The following is a 17,469-nucleotide window of genomic DNA, read 5'->3' on the forward strand; positions in this document are numbered from 1 at the left end:
ACGTCATCTGAGCAAGAGGAGGGTTTCATCAAAGTCTCTTCAGACTCAGGAGATCTTCATTTGTCCAAGGGCACCGTTTTTTCTGAATTTTCAAGTTCGATTTAACAGGTGCCACTTGATCCAGTATTTCAACACAATGATCAGTGTTACAGTGAATCAAACTGTCCACATCTGGACAGTCATCAAAGGAAAGACGGTCAAACATAGCAGAAAAACTGTCTGCAGTATCGGCTGAGATGACACGCCTCTGAGACCTAACTTTCAAAGGCTTAGGTTCAGGGATGAAGTCCAGGTTGAACAAGACAAGAGAATGATCACTCAGATGGACATCATGTACAGATACATTAGAAATGTTCAGGCCAAGAGTAAAAACTAAGTCTAAAATGTGGCCTTTTTGATGAGTGGGTTCAGAAACATGTTGCTCAAAATTAAAGGCTTCAGTTAAAGTTAAAAGTTCTTTAGCAGAACAAGATGTGACGTCATCAACATGAAGATTAAAGTCTCCAAGAATAAGAACAGATTCCATCTGAATAATGGAAGATAAGAAGTCACTAAAGTCTTTCAAGAACACCGCCGCAGGACCAGGCGGGCGGTAGATTGACACACAATAGAAAGGTCTTGTAGAACCAACCAAGATCATCTGAGACTCAAAAGAAGTGAATTCCTGTGTCTGAATCACTGTGCAAGAACAACTCTCCCTAAAAACAGAAGCAAGACCTCCCCCACGACCAGAGAGGCGAGGCTTCCCCAGGACAGCGCTCCCTACTGGACAGAGTTCGTTCAGATGAATAAACTCTTCCTCTCTCTGCCAAGTCTCAGAAAGACATAATAAATCCAAATTAACTCTTGTGAAAAGATCATTAAGAATAAAGGATTTATTAGTAATGGAGCGAACATTAAGAAGTCCCACATTCAGCACCGATGACGTCACTGACGACGCCGCGTCACTGACGGGCACGCAGAGCGGGATCTTTTGAAGCGAACAGCGGTCACGTGGGTACCAGCTGTCACTGAAGTTCAACTCGGTTGTAAAAGTCGAATTAAAGAGAGGAAATGAAAAAATCTTACCACCTTTCGTTGAGGTCTGGACAGACGGCAGCGCTGATGTGTCGTCACACACAGTGAGAGGAATGTCGATCAAACATCGATGACGTTCGATGACGTCAGAGTTGTTCCGAGCGATCGCAACTGCACGTCTCATCCTGACCTGTACTCCAGCCCGACTCGATCCCTTGTGGAAATCGCCCGGTACTCGAGAGATCAAGCGATATTCCACAGAGTCCGAGTCGATGAGAAGCGGAGCCGGAAACACGTTCACCGGACGTTGGTAGCTGTCGCGAGTGAAGTCCTCCATCGACTCTCTGATGTTGAGAAGAGCATCACGATCATAGATCCGAGATGCTTGAGACATATCTTAAGTGATAAGAGCATAAAATCCGGACAAGTAGTCATTAAAACGACTGTTTTTGGCAATTATTGCAGGAGCTTACGTTTCAAGCAGCCGATCAAAGGCTCACGTCTCTTCCTCTCGCCGAGACCCACGAGGTTCGCAAGGGCGAGAGAAGGAAAAGAGGAGCGCCCGGCCCCCCCTCCCCCGGGGTTTGAAACGATGAGGCGGCTAATCACCACTGGGGTCTTCTTGACCTAAAAGTCGGTTCGGATGTTGTCCCACGGAAGCGAAATGAACAAAAAAAGAAAGCACGAAACAACTCGGCGGTGGATCACTCGGCTCGTGCGTCGATGAAGAATGCAGCTAGCTGCGAGAATTAATGTGAATTGCAGGACACATTGATCATCGACACTTCGAACGCACCTTGCGGCCCCGGGTCCCCCACACCTTGCGGCCATGCCTGTCTGAGGGTCGCTTTGCAATCTCTGGAAGTCTCGCTGGTTCTCCGACCGCGCGTCCTCGCCTTTGGGTCCGTCGCGGGAGTCTTTAAACGGAACTCCCTCGTCCCCCTAAGCACAGCGCCACCGGGCCAGGCAGCATGTTCCCCCACCAGGCGGCGGCATTTGCGGGCTTGATTTGTGGGTAGAAAAATCACAAAAGGGACCTAAAAAAGAACCGGGCCAGGAGGCATGTTCCCCCGCCAGGCGGAGGCCTTGGGTAGAAAACTTACAAAAGTGAAATAAAATAGAACCGGGCCAGGCGAAATGTTCCCCCACCAGGTGGCGGCCTTGGGGGGCTGGATTTGTGGGTAGAAACTCACAAAAGTGACCTAAACTAGATCCGGGCCAGGCGACATGTTCCCCAACCAGGCAGAGGCCTTGAGGGGCTTGATTTTTGGGCAGAAAACTCACAAAAGTTACCTAAAATCGAACCAGGCCAGGCAACATGTTCCCCCACCAGACGGCGGCATTTGTGGGCCTGGTTTGTGGGTAGAAAACTCTCAAAAGTGATCTAAAATAGAACCGGGCCAGGCAGAATGTTCCCCCACCAGGCTGCAGCCTTGAGGGGCTTGATTTGTGGGCAGAAAACTCACAAAAGTGACCAAAACTAGAACCGGTCCAGGCAACATGTTCCCCCACCAGGCGGCGACATTTGGGGGCCTGTATTGTGGTATTGTGGGTAGAAAACTCACAATACAGGCCACCAAATGGAACCGGGCCAGGCGGCATGTTCCCCCACCAGGCGGCGATATTTGGGGGCCTGTATTGTGAGTTTTCTACCCACAATACAGGCCCCCAAATGGAACCGAGCCAGGCGGCATGTTCCCCCACCAGGTGGCGGCTTTGGGGGGGCCTGGTTTGTGGGCAGAAAGCTCACAATAGTGACCTAAAATGGAAACAGGCCATGCGGCATGTTCCCCCACCAGGTGGCGGCATTTGGGGGCCTGTATTGTGGGTAGAAAACTCACAAAAGTGACCGAAAATAGATCCGGGCCAGGCGGCATGTTCCCCCACCAGGCAGCGGCCTTGGGGTGCCTGTATTGTGGGTAGAAAACTCACAAAAGTGACCTTAAATAGAACCGTGCCAGGCAGCATGTTCCCCCACCAGGTGGCGGCATATGGGGGCCTGTATTGTGGGTAGAAACCTCACAAAAGTGACCTAAAATGGAACCAGGCCAGGCGGCACGTTCCCCCACCAGGTGGCGGCATTTGGGGGCCTGTATTGTGGGTAGAAAACTCACAAAGGTGACCTAAAATAGAACCGGGCCAGGCAGCATGTTCCCCCACCAGGCGGCGGCATTTGCGGGCTTGATTTGTGGGTAGAAAACTCTCAAAAGTGATCTAAAATAGAACCGAGCCAGGCGGCATGCTCCCCCTCCAGGCAGAGGCCTTGAGGGGCTTTATTTTTGGGCAAAAAACTCACAAAAGTTACCTAAAATAGAACCAGGCCAGGCGACATGTTCCCCCACCAGACGGCGGCATTTGTGGGCCTGGTTTGTGGGTAGAAAACTCTCAAAAGTGATCTAAGATAGAACTGGACCAGGCGGCATGTTCACCCACCAGGCTGCGGCCTTGAGGGGCTTGATTTATGGGCAGAAAACTCACAAAAGTGACCTAAACTAGAACCGGTCCAGACGACATGTTCCCCCACTAGGCGGCGAAATTTGGGGGCCCGTATTGTGGTATTGTGGGTAGAAAACTCACAATACAGGCCCCCAAATGGAACCGGGCCAGGCAGCATGTTCCCCCACAAGGTGGCGGCCTTGGGGGGCTTGATTTGTGGGTAGAAAACTCACAAAAGTTACCTAAAATAGAACCAGGCCAGGCTGCATGTTCCCCCACCAGACGGCGGCATTTGTGGGTCTAGTTTGTGGGTAGAAAACTCTCAAAAGTGATCTAAAATAGAACCGGGCCAGGCGGAATGTTCCCCCCACCAGGTGGCGGCCTTGTGGGGCTGGATTTGTGGGTAGAAAACTCACAAAAGTGACCTAAAATAGAACCAGGCCAGGCGGCATGTTCCCCCACCAGGCGACAACCTTGGGGGCCTGTATTGTGGGTAGAAAACTCACAAAAGTGACCTTAAATAGAACCGGGCCAGGCAGCATGTTCCCCCACCAGGTCGCGGCATTTGGGGGCCTGTATTGTGGGTAGAAAACTCACAAAAGCGACCTAAAATAGATCCGGGCCAGGCGGAATGTTCCCCCCACCAGGTGGCGGCCTTGGGGGGCTGGATTTGTGGGTAGAAAACTCACAAAAGTGACCTAAAATAGAACCAGGCCAGGCGGCATGTTCCCCCACCAGGCGACAACCTTGGGGGGCCTGTATTGTGGGTAGAAACCTCACAAAAGTGACCTAAAATGGAACCGGGCCAGGCGGCACGTTCCCCCACCAGGTGGCGGCATTTGGGGGCCTGTATTGTGGGTAGAAAACTCACAAAAGTGACCTTAAATAGAACCGGGCCAGGGAGCATGTTCCCCCACCAGGTCGCGGCATTTGGGGGCCTGTATTGTGGGTAGAAAACTCACAAAAGTGACCTAAAATAGATCCGGGCCAGGCAGCATGTTCCCCCACCAGGCGGCGGCATTTGGGGGCTTGATTTGTGGGTAGAAAAATCACAAAAGGGACCTAAAAAAGAACCGGGCCAGGCGGCATGTTCCCCCGCCAGGCGGAGGCCTTGGGTAGAAAACTTACAAAAGTGAAATAAAATAGAACCGGGCCAGGCGGCATGTTCACCCACCAGGCTGCGGCCTTGAGGGGCTTGATTTGTGGGCAGAAAACTCACAAAAGTGACCTAAACTAGATCCGGGCCAGGCGACATGTTCCCCCACCAGGCGGTGACATTTGGGGGTCTGTATTGTGAGTTTTCTACCCACAATACAGGACCCCAAATGGAACCGGGCCAGGCGGCATGTTCCCCCACCAGGTGGCGGCTTTGGGGGGGCTTGATTTTTGGGCAGAAAACTCACAAAAGTTACCTAAAATAGAACCGGGCCAGGCAACATGTTCCCCCACCAGACGGCGGCATTTGTGGGCCTGGTTTGTGGGTAGAAAACTCTCAAAAGTGATCTTAAATAGAACCGAGCCAGGCGGCATGTTCCCCCTCCAGGCATAGGCCTTGAGGGGCCTTATTTTTGGGCAGAAAACTCACAAAAGTTACCTAAAATAGAACCAGGCCAGGCGACATGTTCCCCCACCAGACGGCGGCATTTGTGGGCCTGGTTTGTGGGTAGAAAACTCTCAAAAGTGATCTAAAATAGAACTGGACCAGGCGGCATGTTCACCCACCAGGCTGCGGCCTTGAGGGGCTTGATTTATGGGCAGAAAACTCACAAAAGTGACCTAAAATAGAACCGGGCCAGGCGGCATGTTCCCCCACCAGACGGCGGCATTTGTGGGCCTAGTTTGTGGGTAGAAACCTCACAAAAGTGACCTAAAATGGAACCGGGCCAGGCGGCACGTTCCCCCACCAGGTGGCGGCATTTGGGGGCCTGTATTGTGGGTAGAAAACTCATAAAAGTTACCTCAAATAGAACCAGTCCAGGCGACATGTTCGCCCACCAGACGATGGCATTTGTGGGCCTGGTTTTTGGGTAGAAAACTCACAAAAGTGACCTAAAATAGAACCAGGCCAGGCGGCATGTTCCCCCACCAGGCGGCGGCATTTGTGGGCCTGGTTTGTGGGTAGAAAACTCTCAAAAGTGACCTAAAATGGAACCGGGCCAGGCGGCACGTTCCCCCACCAGACGGCGGCATTTGTGGGCCTAGTTTGTGGGTAGAAAACTCTCAAAAGTGATCTAAAATAGAACCGGGCCAGGAGGAATGTTCCCCCACCAGGTGGCGGCCTTGGGGGGCTGGATTTGTGGGTAGAAACCTCACAAAAATGACCTAAACTAGATCCGGGCCAGGCGACATGTTCCCCCACCAGGCGGCGATATTTGGGGGCCTGTATTGTGAGTTTTCTACCCACAATACAGGCCCCCAAATGGAACCGAGCCAGGCGGCATGTTCCCCCACCAGGTGGCGGCTTTGGGGGGGCTTGATTTGTGGGTAGAAAGCTCACAATAGTGACCTAAAATGGAAACAGGCCATGCGGCATGTTCCCCCACCAGGCGATTGCATTTGTGGGCCTGGTTTGTGGGCAGAAAACTCACAAAAGTGACCTTAAATGGAACCGGGCCAGGCAGCATGTTCCCCCACAAGGTGGCGGCATTTGGGGGCCTGTATTGTGGGTAGAAAACTCACAAAAGTGACCGAAAATAGATCCGGGCCAGGCGGCATGTTCCCCCACCAGGCAGCGGCCTTGGGGTGCCTGTATTGTGGGTAGAAAACTCACAAAAGTGACCTTAAATAGAACCGTGCCAGGCAGCATGTTCCCCCACCAGGTGGCGGCATATGGGGGCCTGTATTGTGGGTAGAAACCTCACAAAAGTGACCTAAAATGGAACCAGGCCAGGCGGCACGTTCCCCCACCAGGTGGCGGCATTTGGTTCCCGTATTGTGGGTAGAAAACTCACAAAGGTGACCTAAAATAGAACCGGGCCAGGCAGCATGTTCCCCCACCAGGCGGCGGCATTTGCGCGCTTGATTTGTGGGTAGAAAACTCTCAAAAGTGATCTAAAATAGAACCGAGCCAGGCGGCATGCTCCCCCTCCAGGCAGAGGCCTTGAGGGGCTTTATTTTTGGGCAAAAAACTCACAAAAGTTACCTAAAATAGAACCAGGCCAGGCGACATGTTCCCCCACCAGACGGCGGCATTTGTGGGCCTGGTTTGTGGGTAGAAAACTCTCAAAAGTGATCTAAGATAGAACTGGACCAGGCGGCATGTTCACCCACCAGGCTGCGGCCTTGAGGGGCTTGATTTATGGGCAGAAAACTCACAAAAGTGACCTAAACTAGAACCGGTCCAGACGACATGTTCCCCCACTAGGCGGCGAAAATTGGGGGCCCGTATTGTGGTATTGTGGGTAGAAAACTCACAATACAGGCCCCCAAATGGAACCGGGCCAGGCAGCATGTTCCCCCACAAGGTGGCGGCCTTGGGGGGCTTGATTTGTGGGTAGAAAACTCACAAAAGTTACCTAAAATAGAACCAGGCCAGGCTGCATGTTCCCCCACCAGACGGCGGCATTTGTGGATCTAGTTTGTGGGTAGAAAACTCTCAAAAGTGATCTAAAATAGAACCGGGCCAGGCGGAATGTTCCCCCCACCAGGTGGCGGCCTTGTGGGGCTGGATTTGTGGGTAGAAAACTCACAAAAGTGACCTAAAATAGAACCAGGCCAGGCGGCATGTTCCCCCACCAGGCGACAACCTTGGGGGCCTGTATTGTGGGTAGAAAACTCACAAAAGTGACCTAAAATGGAACCGGGCCAGGCGGCACGTTCCCCCACCAGACGGCGGCATTTGTGGGCCTAGTTTGTGGGTAGAAAACTCTCAAAAGTGATCTAAAATAGAACCGGGCCAGGAGGAATGTTCCCCCACCAGGTGGCGGCCTTGGGGGGCTGGATTTGTGGGTAGAAACCTCACAAAAATGACCTAAACTAGATCCGGGCCAGGCGACATGTTCCCCCACCAGGCGGCGATATTTGGGGGCCTGTATTGTGAGTTTTCTACCCATCATACAGGCCCCCAAATGGAACCGAGCCAGGCGGCATGGTCCCCCACCAGGTGGCGGCTTTGGGGGGGCCTGGTTTGTGGGCAGAAAGCTCACAATAGTGACCTAAAATGGAAACAGGCCATGCGGCATGTTCCCCCACCAGGTGGCGGCATTTGGGGGCCTGTATTGTGGGTAGAAAACTCACAAAAGTGACCGAAAATAGATCCGGGCCAGGCGGCATGTTCCCCCACCAGGCAGCGGCCTTGGGGTGCCTGTATTGTGGGTAGAAAACTCACAAAAGTGACCTTAAATAGAACCGTGCCAGGCAGCATGTTCCCCCACCAGGTGGCGGCATATGGGGGCCTGTATTGTGGGTAGAAACCTCACAAAAGTGACCTAAAATGGAACCAGGCCAGGCGGCACGTTCCCCCACCAGGTGGCGGCATTTGGGGGCCTGTATTGTGGGTAGAAAACTCACAAAAGCGACCTAAAATAGATCCGGGCCAGGCGGAATGTTCCCCCCACCAGGTGGCGGCCTTGGGGGGCTGAATTTGTGGGTAGAAAACTCACAAAAGTGACCTAAAATAGAACCAGGCCAGGCGGCATGTTCCCCCACCAGGCGACAACCTTGGGGGGCCTGTATTGTGGGTAGAAACCTCACAAAAGTGACCTAAAATGGAACCGGGCCAGGCGGCACGTTCCCCCACCAGGTGGCGGCATTTGGGGGCCTGTATTGTGGATAGAAAACTCACAAAAGTGACCTTAAATAGAACCGGGCCAGGGAGCATGTTCCCCCACCAGGTCGCGGCATTTGGGGGCCTGTATTGTGGGTAGAAAACTCCCAAAAGTGACCTAAAATAGATCCCGGCCAGGCAGCATGTTCCCCCACCAGGCGGCGGCATTTGGGGGCTTGATTTGTGGGTAGAAAAATCACAAAAGGGACCTAAAAAAGAACCGGGCCAGGCGGCATGTTCCCCCGCCAGGCGGAGGCCTTGGGTAGAAAACTTACAAAAGTGAAATAAAATAGAACCGGGCCAGGCGGCATGTTCACCCACCAGGCTGCGGCCTTGAGGGGCTTGATTTGTGGGCAGAAAACTCACAAAAGTGACCTAAACTAGATCCGGGCCAGGCGACATGTTCCCCCACCAGGCGGTGACATTTGGGGGTCTGTATTGTGAGTTTTCTACCCACAATACAGGACCCCAAATGGAACCGGGCCAGGCGGCATGTTCCCCCACAAGGTGGCGGCTTTGGGGGGGCTTGATTTTTGGGCAGAAAACTCACAAAAGTTACCTAAAATAGAACCGGGCCAGGCAACATGTTCCCCCACCAGATGGCGGCATTTGTGGGCCTGGTTTGTGGGTAGAAAACTCTCAAAAGTGATCTTAAATAGAACCGAGCCAGGCGGCATGTTCCCCCTCCAGGCATAGGCCTTGAGGGGCCTTATTTTTGGGCAGAAAACTCACAAAAGTTACCTAAAATAGAACCAGGCCAGGCGACATGTTCCCCCACCAGACGGCGGCATTTGTGGGCCTGGTTTGTGGGTAGAAAACTCTCAAAAGTGATCTAAAATAGAACTGGACCAGGCGGCATGTTCACCCACCAGGCTGCGGCCTTGAGGGGCTTGATTTATGGGCAGAAAACTCACAAAAGTGACCTAAAATAGAACCAGGCCAGGCGGCATGTTCCCCCACCAGACGGCGGCATTTGTGGGCCTAGTTTGTGGGTAGAAAACTCTCAAAAGTGATCTAAAATAGAACCGGGCCAGGCGGAATGTTCCCCCACCAGGTGGCGGCCTTGGGGGGCTGGATTTGTGGGTACAAAACTCACAAAAGTGACCTAAAATAGAACCAGGCCAGGCGGCATGTTCCCCCACCAGGCGACAACCTTGGGGGGCCTGTATTGTGGGTAGAAACCTCACAAAAGTGATCTAAAATGGAACTGGACCAGGCGGCATGTTCACCCACCAGGCTGCAGCCTTGAGGGGCTTGATTTATGGGCAGAAAACTCACAAAAGTGACCTAAAATAGAACCGGGCCAGGCGGCATGTTTCCCCCCAGACGGCGGCATTTGTGGGCCTAGTTTGTGGGTAGAAAACTCTCAAAAGTGATCTAAAATAGAACCGGGCCAGGCGGAATGTTCCCCCACCAGGTGGCGGCCTTGGGGGGCTGGATTTGTGGGTAGAAAACTCACAAAAGTGACCTAAAATAGAACCAGGCCAGGCGGCATGTTCCCCCACCAGGCGACAACCTTGGGGGGCCTGTATTGTGGGTAGAAACCTCACAAAAGTGACCTAAAATGGAACCGGGCCAGGCGGCACGTTCCCCCACCAGGTGGCGGCATTTGGGGGCCTGTATTGTGGGTAGAAAACTCACAAAAGTGACCTTAAATAGAACCGGGCCAGGCAGCATGTTCCCCCACCAAGTCGCGGCATTTGGGGGCCTGTATTGTGGGTAGAAAACTCACAAAAGTGACCTAATATAGATCCGTGCCAGGCAGCATGTTCCCCCACCAGGCGGCGGCATTTGGGGGCTTGATTTGTGGGTAGAAAAATCACAAAAGGGACCTAAAAAAGAAACTGGCCAGGCGGCATGTTCCCCCGCCAGGCGGAGGCCTTGGGTAGATAACTTACAAAAGTGATCTAAAATAGAACCGGGCCAGGCGGCATGTTCACCCACCAGGCTGCGGCCTTGAGGGGCTTGATTTGTGGGCAGAAAACTCACAAAAGTGACCTTAACTAGATCCGGGCCAGGCGACATGTTCCCCCACCAGGCGACGGCATTTGTGGGCCTGTATTGTGAGTTTTCTACCCACAATACAGGACCCCAAATGGAACCGGGCCAGGCGGCATGTTCCCCCACAAGGTGGCGGCCCTGGGGTGGCTTGATTTTTGGGTAGAAAACTCACAAAAGTTACCTAAAATAGAACCAGGCCAGGCGGCATGTTACCCCACCAGGCGATTGCATTTGTGGGCCTGGCTTGTGGGTTGAAAACTCACAAAAGTTACCTAAAGTAGAACCGGGCCTGGCGGCATGTTCCCCCTCCAGGCAGAGGCATTTGTGGGCCTGGTTTGGGGGCTCGATTTGTGGGTAGAAAACTCACAAAAGTAACCTAAAATAGAACCGGGCGAGGCGGAATGTTCCCCCACCAGGTGGCGGCATTTGGGGGCCTGGTTTATGGGTAGAAAACTCACAAAAGTGACCTAAAATAGAACCGGGCCAGGCAGCATGTTCACCCACCAGGCTGCGGCCTTGAGGGGGTTGATTTGTGGGCAGAAAACTCACAAAAGTGACCTAAACTAGATCCGGGCCAGGCGACATGTTCCCCAACCGGGCGGCGGCTTTGGGGGGGCTTGATTTTTGGGCAGAAAACTCACAAAAGTTACCTAAAATAGAACCGGGCCAGGCGACATGTTCCCCAACCGGGCGGCGACATTTGGGGGCCTGTATTGTGAGTTTTCTACCCACAATACAGGACCTAAAATAGAACCGGGCCAGGCGGCAAGTTCCCCCACCAGGTGGGGGCTTGATTTGTGGGTAGAAAACTCACAAGAGTGACCTAAAATAGAACCAGGCCATGCGGCATGTTACCCCACCAAGCGATTGCATTTGTGGGCCTGGTTTGTGGGTAAAAAACTCACAAAAGTGACCTTAAATAGAACCGGGCCAGGCGGCATGTTCCCCCTTCAGGCAGAGGCCTTGAGGGGCTTGATTTTTGGGCAGAAAACTCACAAAAGTTACCTAAAATAGAACCGGGCCAGGCGACATGTTCCCCCACCAGACAGCGGCATTTGTGGGCCTGGTTTGTGGGTAGAAAACTCTCAAAAGTGATCTAAAATGGAACCGAGCCAGGCGGCATGTTCCCCCTCCAGGCAGAGGACTTGAGGGGCTTTATTTTTGGGCAGAAAACTCACAAAAGTTACCTAAAATAGAACCAGGCCAGGCGACATGTTCCCCCACCAGACGGCGGCATTTGTGGGCCTGGTTTGTGGGTAGAAAACTCTCAAAAGTGATCTAAGATAGAACTGGACCAGGCGGCATGTTCACCCACCAGGCTGCGGCCTTGAGGGGCTTGATTTATGGGCAGAAAACTCACAAAAGTGACCTAAACTAGAACCGGTCCAGACAACATGTTCCCCCACTAGGCGGCGAAATTTGGGGGCCTGTATTGTGGTATTGTGGGTAGAAAACTCACAATACAGGCCCCCAAATGGAACCGGGCCAGGCGGAATGTTCCCCCCACCAGGTGGCGGCCTTGGGGGGCTGGATTTGTGGGTAGAAAACTCACAAAAGTGATTTAAAATAGAACCAGGCCAGGTGGCATGTTCCCCCACCAGGCGACAACCTTGGGGGGCCTGTATTGTGGGTAGAAACCTCACAAAAGTGACCTAAAATGGAACCGGGCCAGGCGGCATGTTCCCCCACCAGACGGCGGCATTTGTGGGCCTAGTTTGTGGGTAGAAAACTCTCAAAAGTGATCTAAAATAGAACCGGGCCAGGCGGCATGTTCCCCCTCCAGGCAGAGGCCTTGAGAGGCTTTATTTTTGGGCAGAAAACTCACAAAAGTTATCTAAAATAGAACCAGGCCAGGCGACATGTTCCCCCAGCAGACGGCGGCATTTGTGGGCCTGGTTTGTGGGTAGGAAACTCTCAAAAGTGATCTAAAATAGAACTGGACCAGGCGGCATGTTCCCCCACCAGACGGCGGCATTTGTGGGTCTAGTTTGTGGGTAGAAAACCCACAAAAGTGACCTAAAATAGAACCGGGCCAGGCGGCATGTTCCCCCACCAGACGGCGGCATTTGTTGGCCTAGTTTGTGGGTAGAAAACTTTCAAAAGTTATCTAAAATAGAACCGGGCCAGGCGGCATGTTCCCCCACCAAGCGACAACCTTGGGGGGCCTGTATTGTGGGTAGAAACCTCACAAAAGTGACCTAAAATGGAACCGGGCCAGGCGGCACGTTCCCCCACCAGGTGGCGGCATTTGGGGGCCTGTATTGTGGGTAGAAAACTCACACAAGTGACCTTAAATAGAACCGGGCCAGGCAGCATGTTACCCCACCAGGTCGCGGCATTTGGGGGCCTGTATTGTGGGTAGAAAACTCACAAAAGTGACCTAAAATAGATCCGGGCCAGGCAGCATGTTCCCCCACCAGGCGGCGGCATTTGGGGGCTTGATTTGTGGGTAGAAAACCCACAAAAGTGACCTAAAATAGAACCGGGCCAGGCGGAATGTTCTCCCACCAGACGGTGGCATTTGTGGGTCTAGTTTGTGGGTAGGAAACTCTCAAAAGTGATCTAAGATAGAACTGGACCAGGCGGCATGTTCCCCCACCAGACGGCGGCATTTGTGGGTCTAGTTTGTGGGTAGAAAACCCACAAAAGTGACCTAAAATAGAACCGGGCCAGGCGGCATGTTCCCCCACCAGACAGCGGCATTTGTGGGCCTAGTTTGTGGGTAGAAAATTTTCAAAAGTGATCTAAAATAGAACCGGGCCAGGCGGCATGTTCCCCCACCAAGCGACAACCTTGGGGGGCCTGTATTGTGGGTAGAAACCTCACAAAAGTGACCTAAAATGGAACCGGGCCAGGCGGCACGTTCCACCACCAGGTGGCGGCATTTGGGGGCCTGTATTGTTGGTAGAAAACTCACAAAAGTGACCTTAAATAGAACCGGGCTAGGCAGCATGTTACCCCACCAGGTCGCGGCATTTGGGGGCCTGTATTGTGGGTAGAAAACTCACAAAAGTGACCTAAAATAGATCCGGGCCAGGCAGCATGTTCCCCCACCAGGCGGCGGCATTTGGGGGCTTGATTTGTGGGTAGAAAAATCACAAAAGGGACCAAAAAAAGAACCGGGCCAGGCGGCATGTTCCCCCGCCAGGCGGAGGCCTTGGGTAGAAAACTTACAAAAGTGAAATAAAATAGAACCGGGCCAGGCGGCATGTTCACCCACCAGGCTGCGGCCTTGAGGGGCTTGATTTGTGAGTTTTCTACCCACAATACAGGACCCCAAATGGAACCGGGCCAGGCGGCATGTTCCCCCACCAGGTGGCGGCTTTGGGGGGGCTTGATTTGTGGCTAGAAAACTCACAAAAGTTACCTAAAATAGAACCGGGCCAGGCGACATGTTCCCCCACTAGGCGGCAAAATTTGGGGGCCTGTATTGTGGTATTGTGGGTAGAAAACTCACAATACAGGCCCCCAAATGGAACCGGGCCAGGTAGCATGTTCCCCCACCAGACGGCGGCATTTGTGTGCCTAGTTTGTGGGTAGAAATCTCTCAAAAGTGATCTAAAATAGAACCGGGCCAGGAGGAATGTTCCCCCACCAGGTGGCGGCCTTGGGGGGCTGGATTTGTGGGCAGAAAACTCACAAAAGTGACCTAAAATAGAACCAGGCCAGGCGGCATGTTCCCCCACCAGGCGACAACCTTGGGGGGCCTGTATTGTGGGTAGGAACCTCACAAAAGTGACCTAAAATGGAACCGGGCCAGGCGGCACGTTCCCCCACCAGGTGGCGGCATTTGGGGGCCTGTATTGTGGGTAGAAAACTCACAAAAGTGACCTTAAATAGAACCGGGCCAGGCAGCATGTTCCCCCACCAGGCGGCGGCATTTGGGGGCCTGTATTGTGGGTAGAAAACTCACAAAAGTGACCTAAAATAGATCCGGGCCAGGCGGCATGTTCCCCCGCCAGGCGGAGGCCTTGGGTAGAAAACTTACAAAAGTGAAATAAAATAGAACCGGGCCAGGCGGCATGTTACCCCACCAGGCGATTGCATTTGTGGGCCTGGTTTGTGGGTAGAAAACTCACAAAAGTAACCTAAAATAGAACCGGGCCAGGCGGCATGTTACCCCACCAGACGGCGGCATTTGTGTGCCTAGTTTGTGGGTAGAAAACTCTCAAAAGTGATCTAAAATAGAACCGGTCCAGGCGGAATGTTCCCCCACCAGGTGGCGGCCTTGGGGGGCTGGATTTGTGGGTAGAAAACTCACAAAAGTGACCTAAAATGGAACCGGGCCAGGCGGCACGTTCCCCCACCAGGTGGCGGCATTTGGGGGCCTGTATTATGGGTAGAAAACTCACAAAAGTGACCTTAAATAGAACCGGGCCAGGCAGCATGTTCCCCCACCAGGCGGTGGCATTTGGGGGCCTGTATTGTGGGTAGAAAACTCACAAAAGTGACCTAAAATAGATCCGGGCCAGGCGGCATGTTCCCCCACCAGGCGGAGGCCTTGGGTAGAAAACTTACAAAAGTGAAATAAAATAGAACCGGGCCAGGCGGCATGTTCACACACCAGGCTGCGGCCTTGAGGGGCTTGATTTGTGGGCAGAAAACTCACAAAAGTGACCTAAACTAGATCCGGGCCAGGCGACATGTTCCCCCACCAGGCGGTGACATTTGGGGGCCTGTATTGTGAGTTTTCTACCCACAATACAGGACCCCAAATGGAACCGGGCCAGGCGGCATGTTCCCCCACCAGGTGGCGGCTCTGGGGGGGCTTGATTTGTGGGTAGAAAACTCACAAGAGTGACCTAAAATAGAACCAAGCCATGCGGCATGTTACCCCACCAGGCGATTGCATTTGTGGGCCTGGTTTATGGGTAGAAAACTCACAAAAGTGACCTTAAATAGAACCGGGCCAGGCGGCATGTTCCCCCACCAGACGGCGGCATTTGTGGGCCTGGTTTGTGGGTAGAAAACTCTCAAAAGTGATCTAAAATAGAACCGGGCCAGGCGGAATGTTCCCCCACCAGACGGCGGCATTTGTGGGCCTGGTTTGTGGGTAGAAAACTCTCAAAAGTGATCTAAAATAGAACCGGGCCAGGCGGAATGTTCCGCCACCAGGTGGCGGCCTTGGGGGGCTGGATTTGTCTGTATACCTGTGTATTGTATACATTTGTCCCAAACCCACACCTTTTTATTTCTCTCCCGGAGCCCCAGGGATCCATCTCCAGAGCTGCTGCTGATCCAGGGATCCACCTCCAGAGCTTCTGCTGATCCAGGATCTTCACCACGTCATCAGATCCCAAGTTCTCTCCAGCACCCCCATGGACTCTCCTACACTCTCCTCTTTTCTCTCACTATATCCTCCCTCACTCCTCTCCTTATCCATCTGTCTACCCCCCCATCCTTCCTCCCAGCCGGTCAAAGCGGCAGGCCGTCAACAATGAGTCTGGTTCCGCTCGAGGTTTCTGCCTTCTAAAAGGACGTTTTTCCTCGCCATTGCTCACTGTACAGCTCACTGTACAGTGTTTTGTTTCTTGCTCTTTGTTGAATTGCTGGGATCTATTTTTCCTTAATCAACTGTAGTCTTATTTCAACTGTATAGTGTCTTGAGATAACTTTGTTATGATAAGACACTTTAAATAAAATTGAATTGAATTGAAATGAATTGATTTGTGGGTAGAAAACTCACAAAAGTGACCTAAAATAGAACGAGGCCAGGCGGCATGTTCCCCCAACAGGCGGTGGCATTTGGGGGCCTGGTTTATGGGTAGAAAACTCACAAAAGTGAAATAAAATAGAACCGGGCCAGGCGGCATGTTCCCCCACCAGGCGACGGCCTTGGGGGGGCCTGTATTGTATGTAGAAAACTCACAAAAGTGACCTAAACTAGATCCGGGCCAGGCGACATGTTCCCCCACCATGCGACGGCCTTGGGGGGGCCTGTATTGTTTGTAGAAAACTCACAAAAGTGACCTAAAATGGAACCGGGCCAGGCGGCATGTTCCCCTGCCAGCCGGAGGCCTTGGGTAGAAAACTTACAAAAGTGAAATAAAATAGAACCGGGCCAGGCGGCATGTTCACCCACCAGGCTGCGGCCTTGAGGGGCTTGATTTGTGGGCAGAAAACTCACAAAAGTGACCTAAACTAGATCCGGGCCAGGCGACATGTTCCCCCACCAGGCGGCGACATTTGGGGGCCTGTATCGTGGGTAGAAAACTCACAATACAGGCCCCCAAATGGAATATTATATATTGTATTATTTACAAAGATTTAATATGTGGTTTCATGGTTTATTATTTACATTGTTAGTTTAAACGGGCTCTATGCTACCAGTGCAGCTCTAGTTCCCTGCCAGGAGATTATGATCAAAACATCACTGTGGCAAGGAAAAACTGCCTCTAGGAGGCAGAAACCTTGAAAAGACCAGGCTCCCAGCAGGCAGTCTCCTTCATAACTGATCAGGCCGTTTGCAAATGTACCCTTGGTATGTAGCAGCGGGCTTGCTTTCGCTTGAAATATTACTCTGATCGCTTCGCACAAACTGTTTCTCTATCCCATCTGTAGCGGAAGCCACCAGGACATGCATATAATAGGGAGAATGTCCTAGCTTAGCATCCTGTATGTGTGTCATCACTGCCTGGTCGATAAGTGGAACAATTGTAGGCTCATGCTCTGATTTTAATACGGTTTTTATTATTTGTGACAGGATCAGTCTACACACTGCTTCTTTACCTTCACGTCCTTGCCTTCTCAGCTGTGCTTGGACGGCGTTGCTTTGCTTGGACGGCTCCATGTTGTTAACACGTACTGTTTGCACCTTAAGCTTAACAGTTGTTGTGCCTAGCATGGTCTGTTTCGAAACCTGACACTAAGCACTTTATTTTTTTTTTTTTTTTTTTTATCAAAGTTGCTCTCATTGAAGAGTGTGATTATTACATTAGTGACATCTGTTGCGGCTTCCAAACACAAACTTTTCGCCGCTGAGAGTATGAAGTTGGATCCTCAGGTACGTAGATTTATGACGCGCTTTGGTTTGTTATGATAACAGATACGCTGAGATCCAGATATGCTTTTGGTGCATTTATTGTGATACAAACAGCAATAGCTTTTCCCATCGCGTGTAGCGTGTAGCGTGTAGCGTGTAGCGGTCAACAAAAATTACGGCTACTTCCAACCTTGACTCTCTCTCTCTCTCATCTGCGTCACCGGTGGGTGCCCACCTTTATGCACACACCTCCGCACGCACACACGCC

At 52.3% G+C, this 17,469-nt stretch overlaps 1 non-coding gene across 1 annotated transcript; it reads left to right on the plus strand.

Moving 5' to 3' along the window:
• Positions 1–1,705: 1,705 nt before the first annotated feature.
• Positions 1,706–1,864, plus strand: LOC148060996 (5.8S ribosomal RNA). The gene has a single exon (XR_015709231.1). It is a non-coding gene; the product is annotated as a 5.8S ribosomal RNA (ribosomal RNA).
• The last annotated feature ends 15,605 nt before the right edge of the window (positions 1,865–17,469 follow it).

This window comes from Callionymus lyra, chromosome 17, assembly GCF_982586985.1.
Source record: "Callionymus lyra chromosome 17, fCalLyr1.hap1.1, whole genome shotgun sequence".
NCBI lineage: Eukaryota > Metazoa > Chordata > Actinopteri > Syngnathiformes > Callionymidae > Callionymus > Callionymus lyra.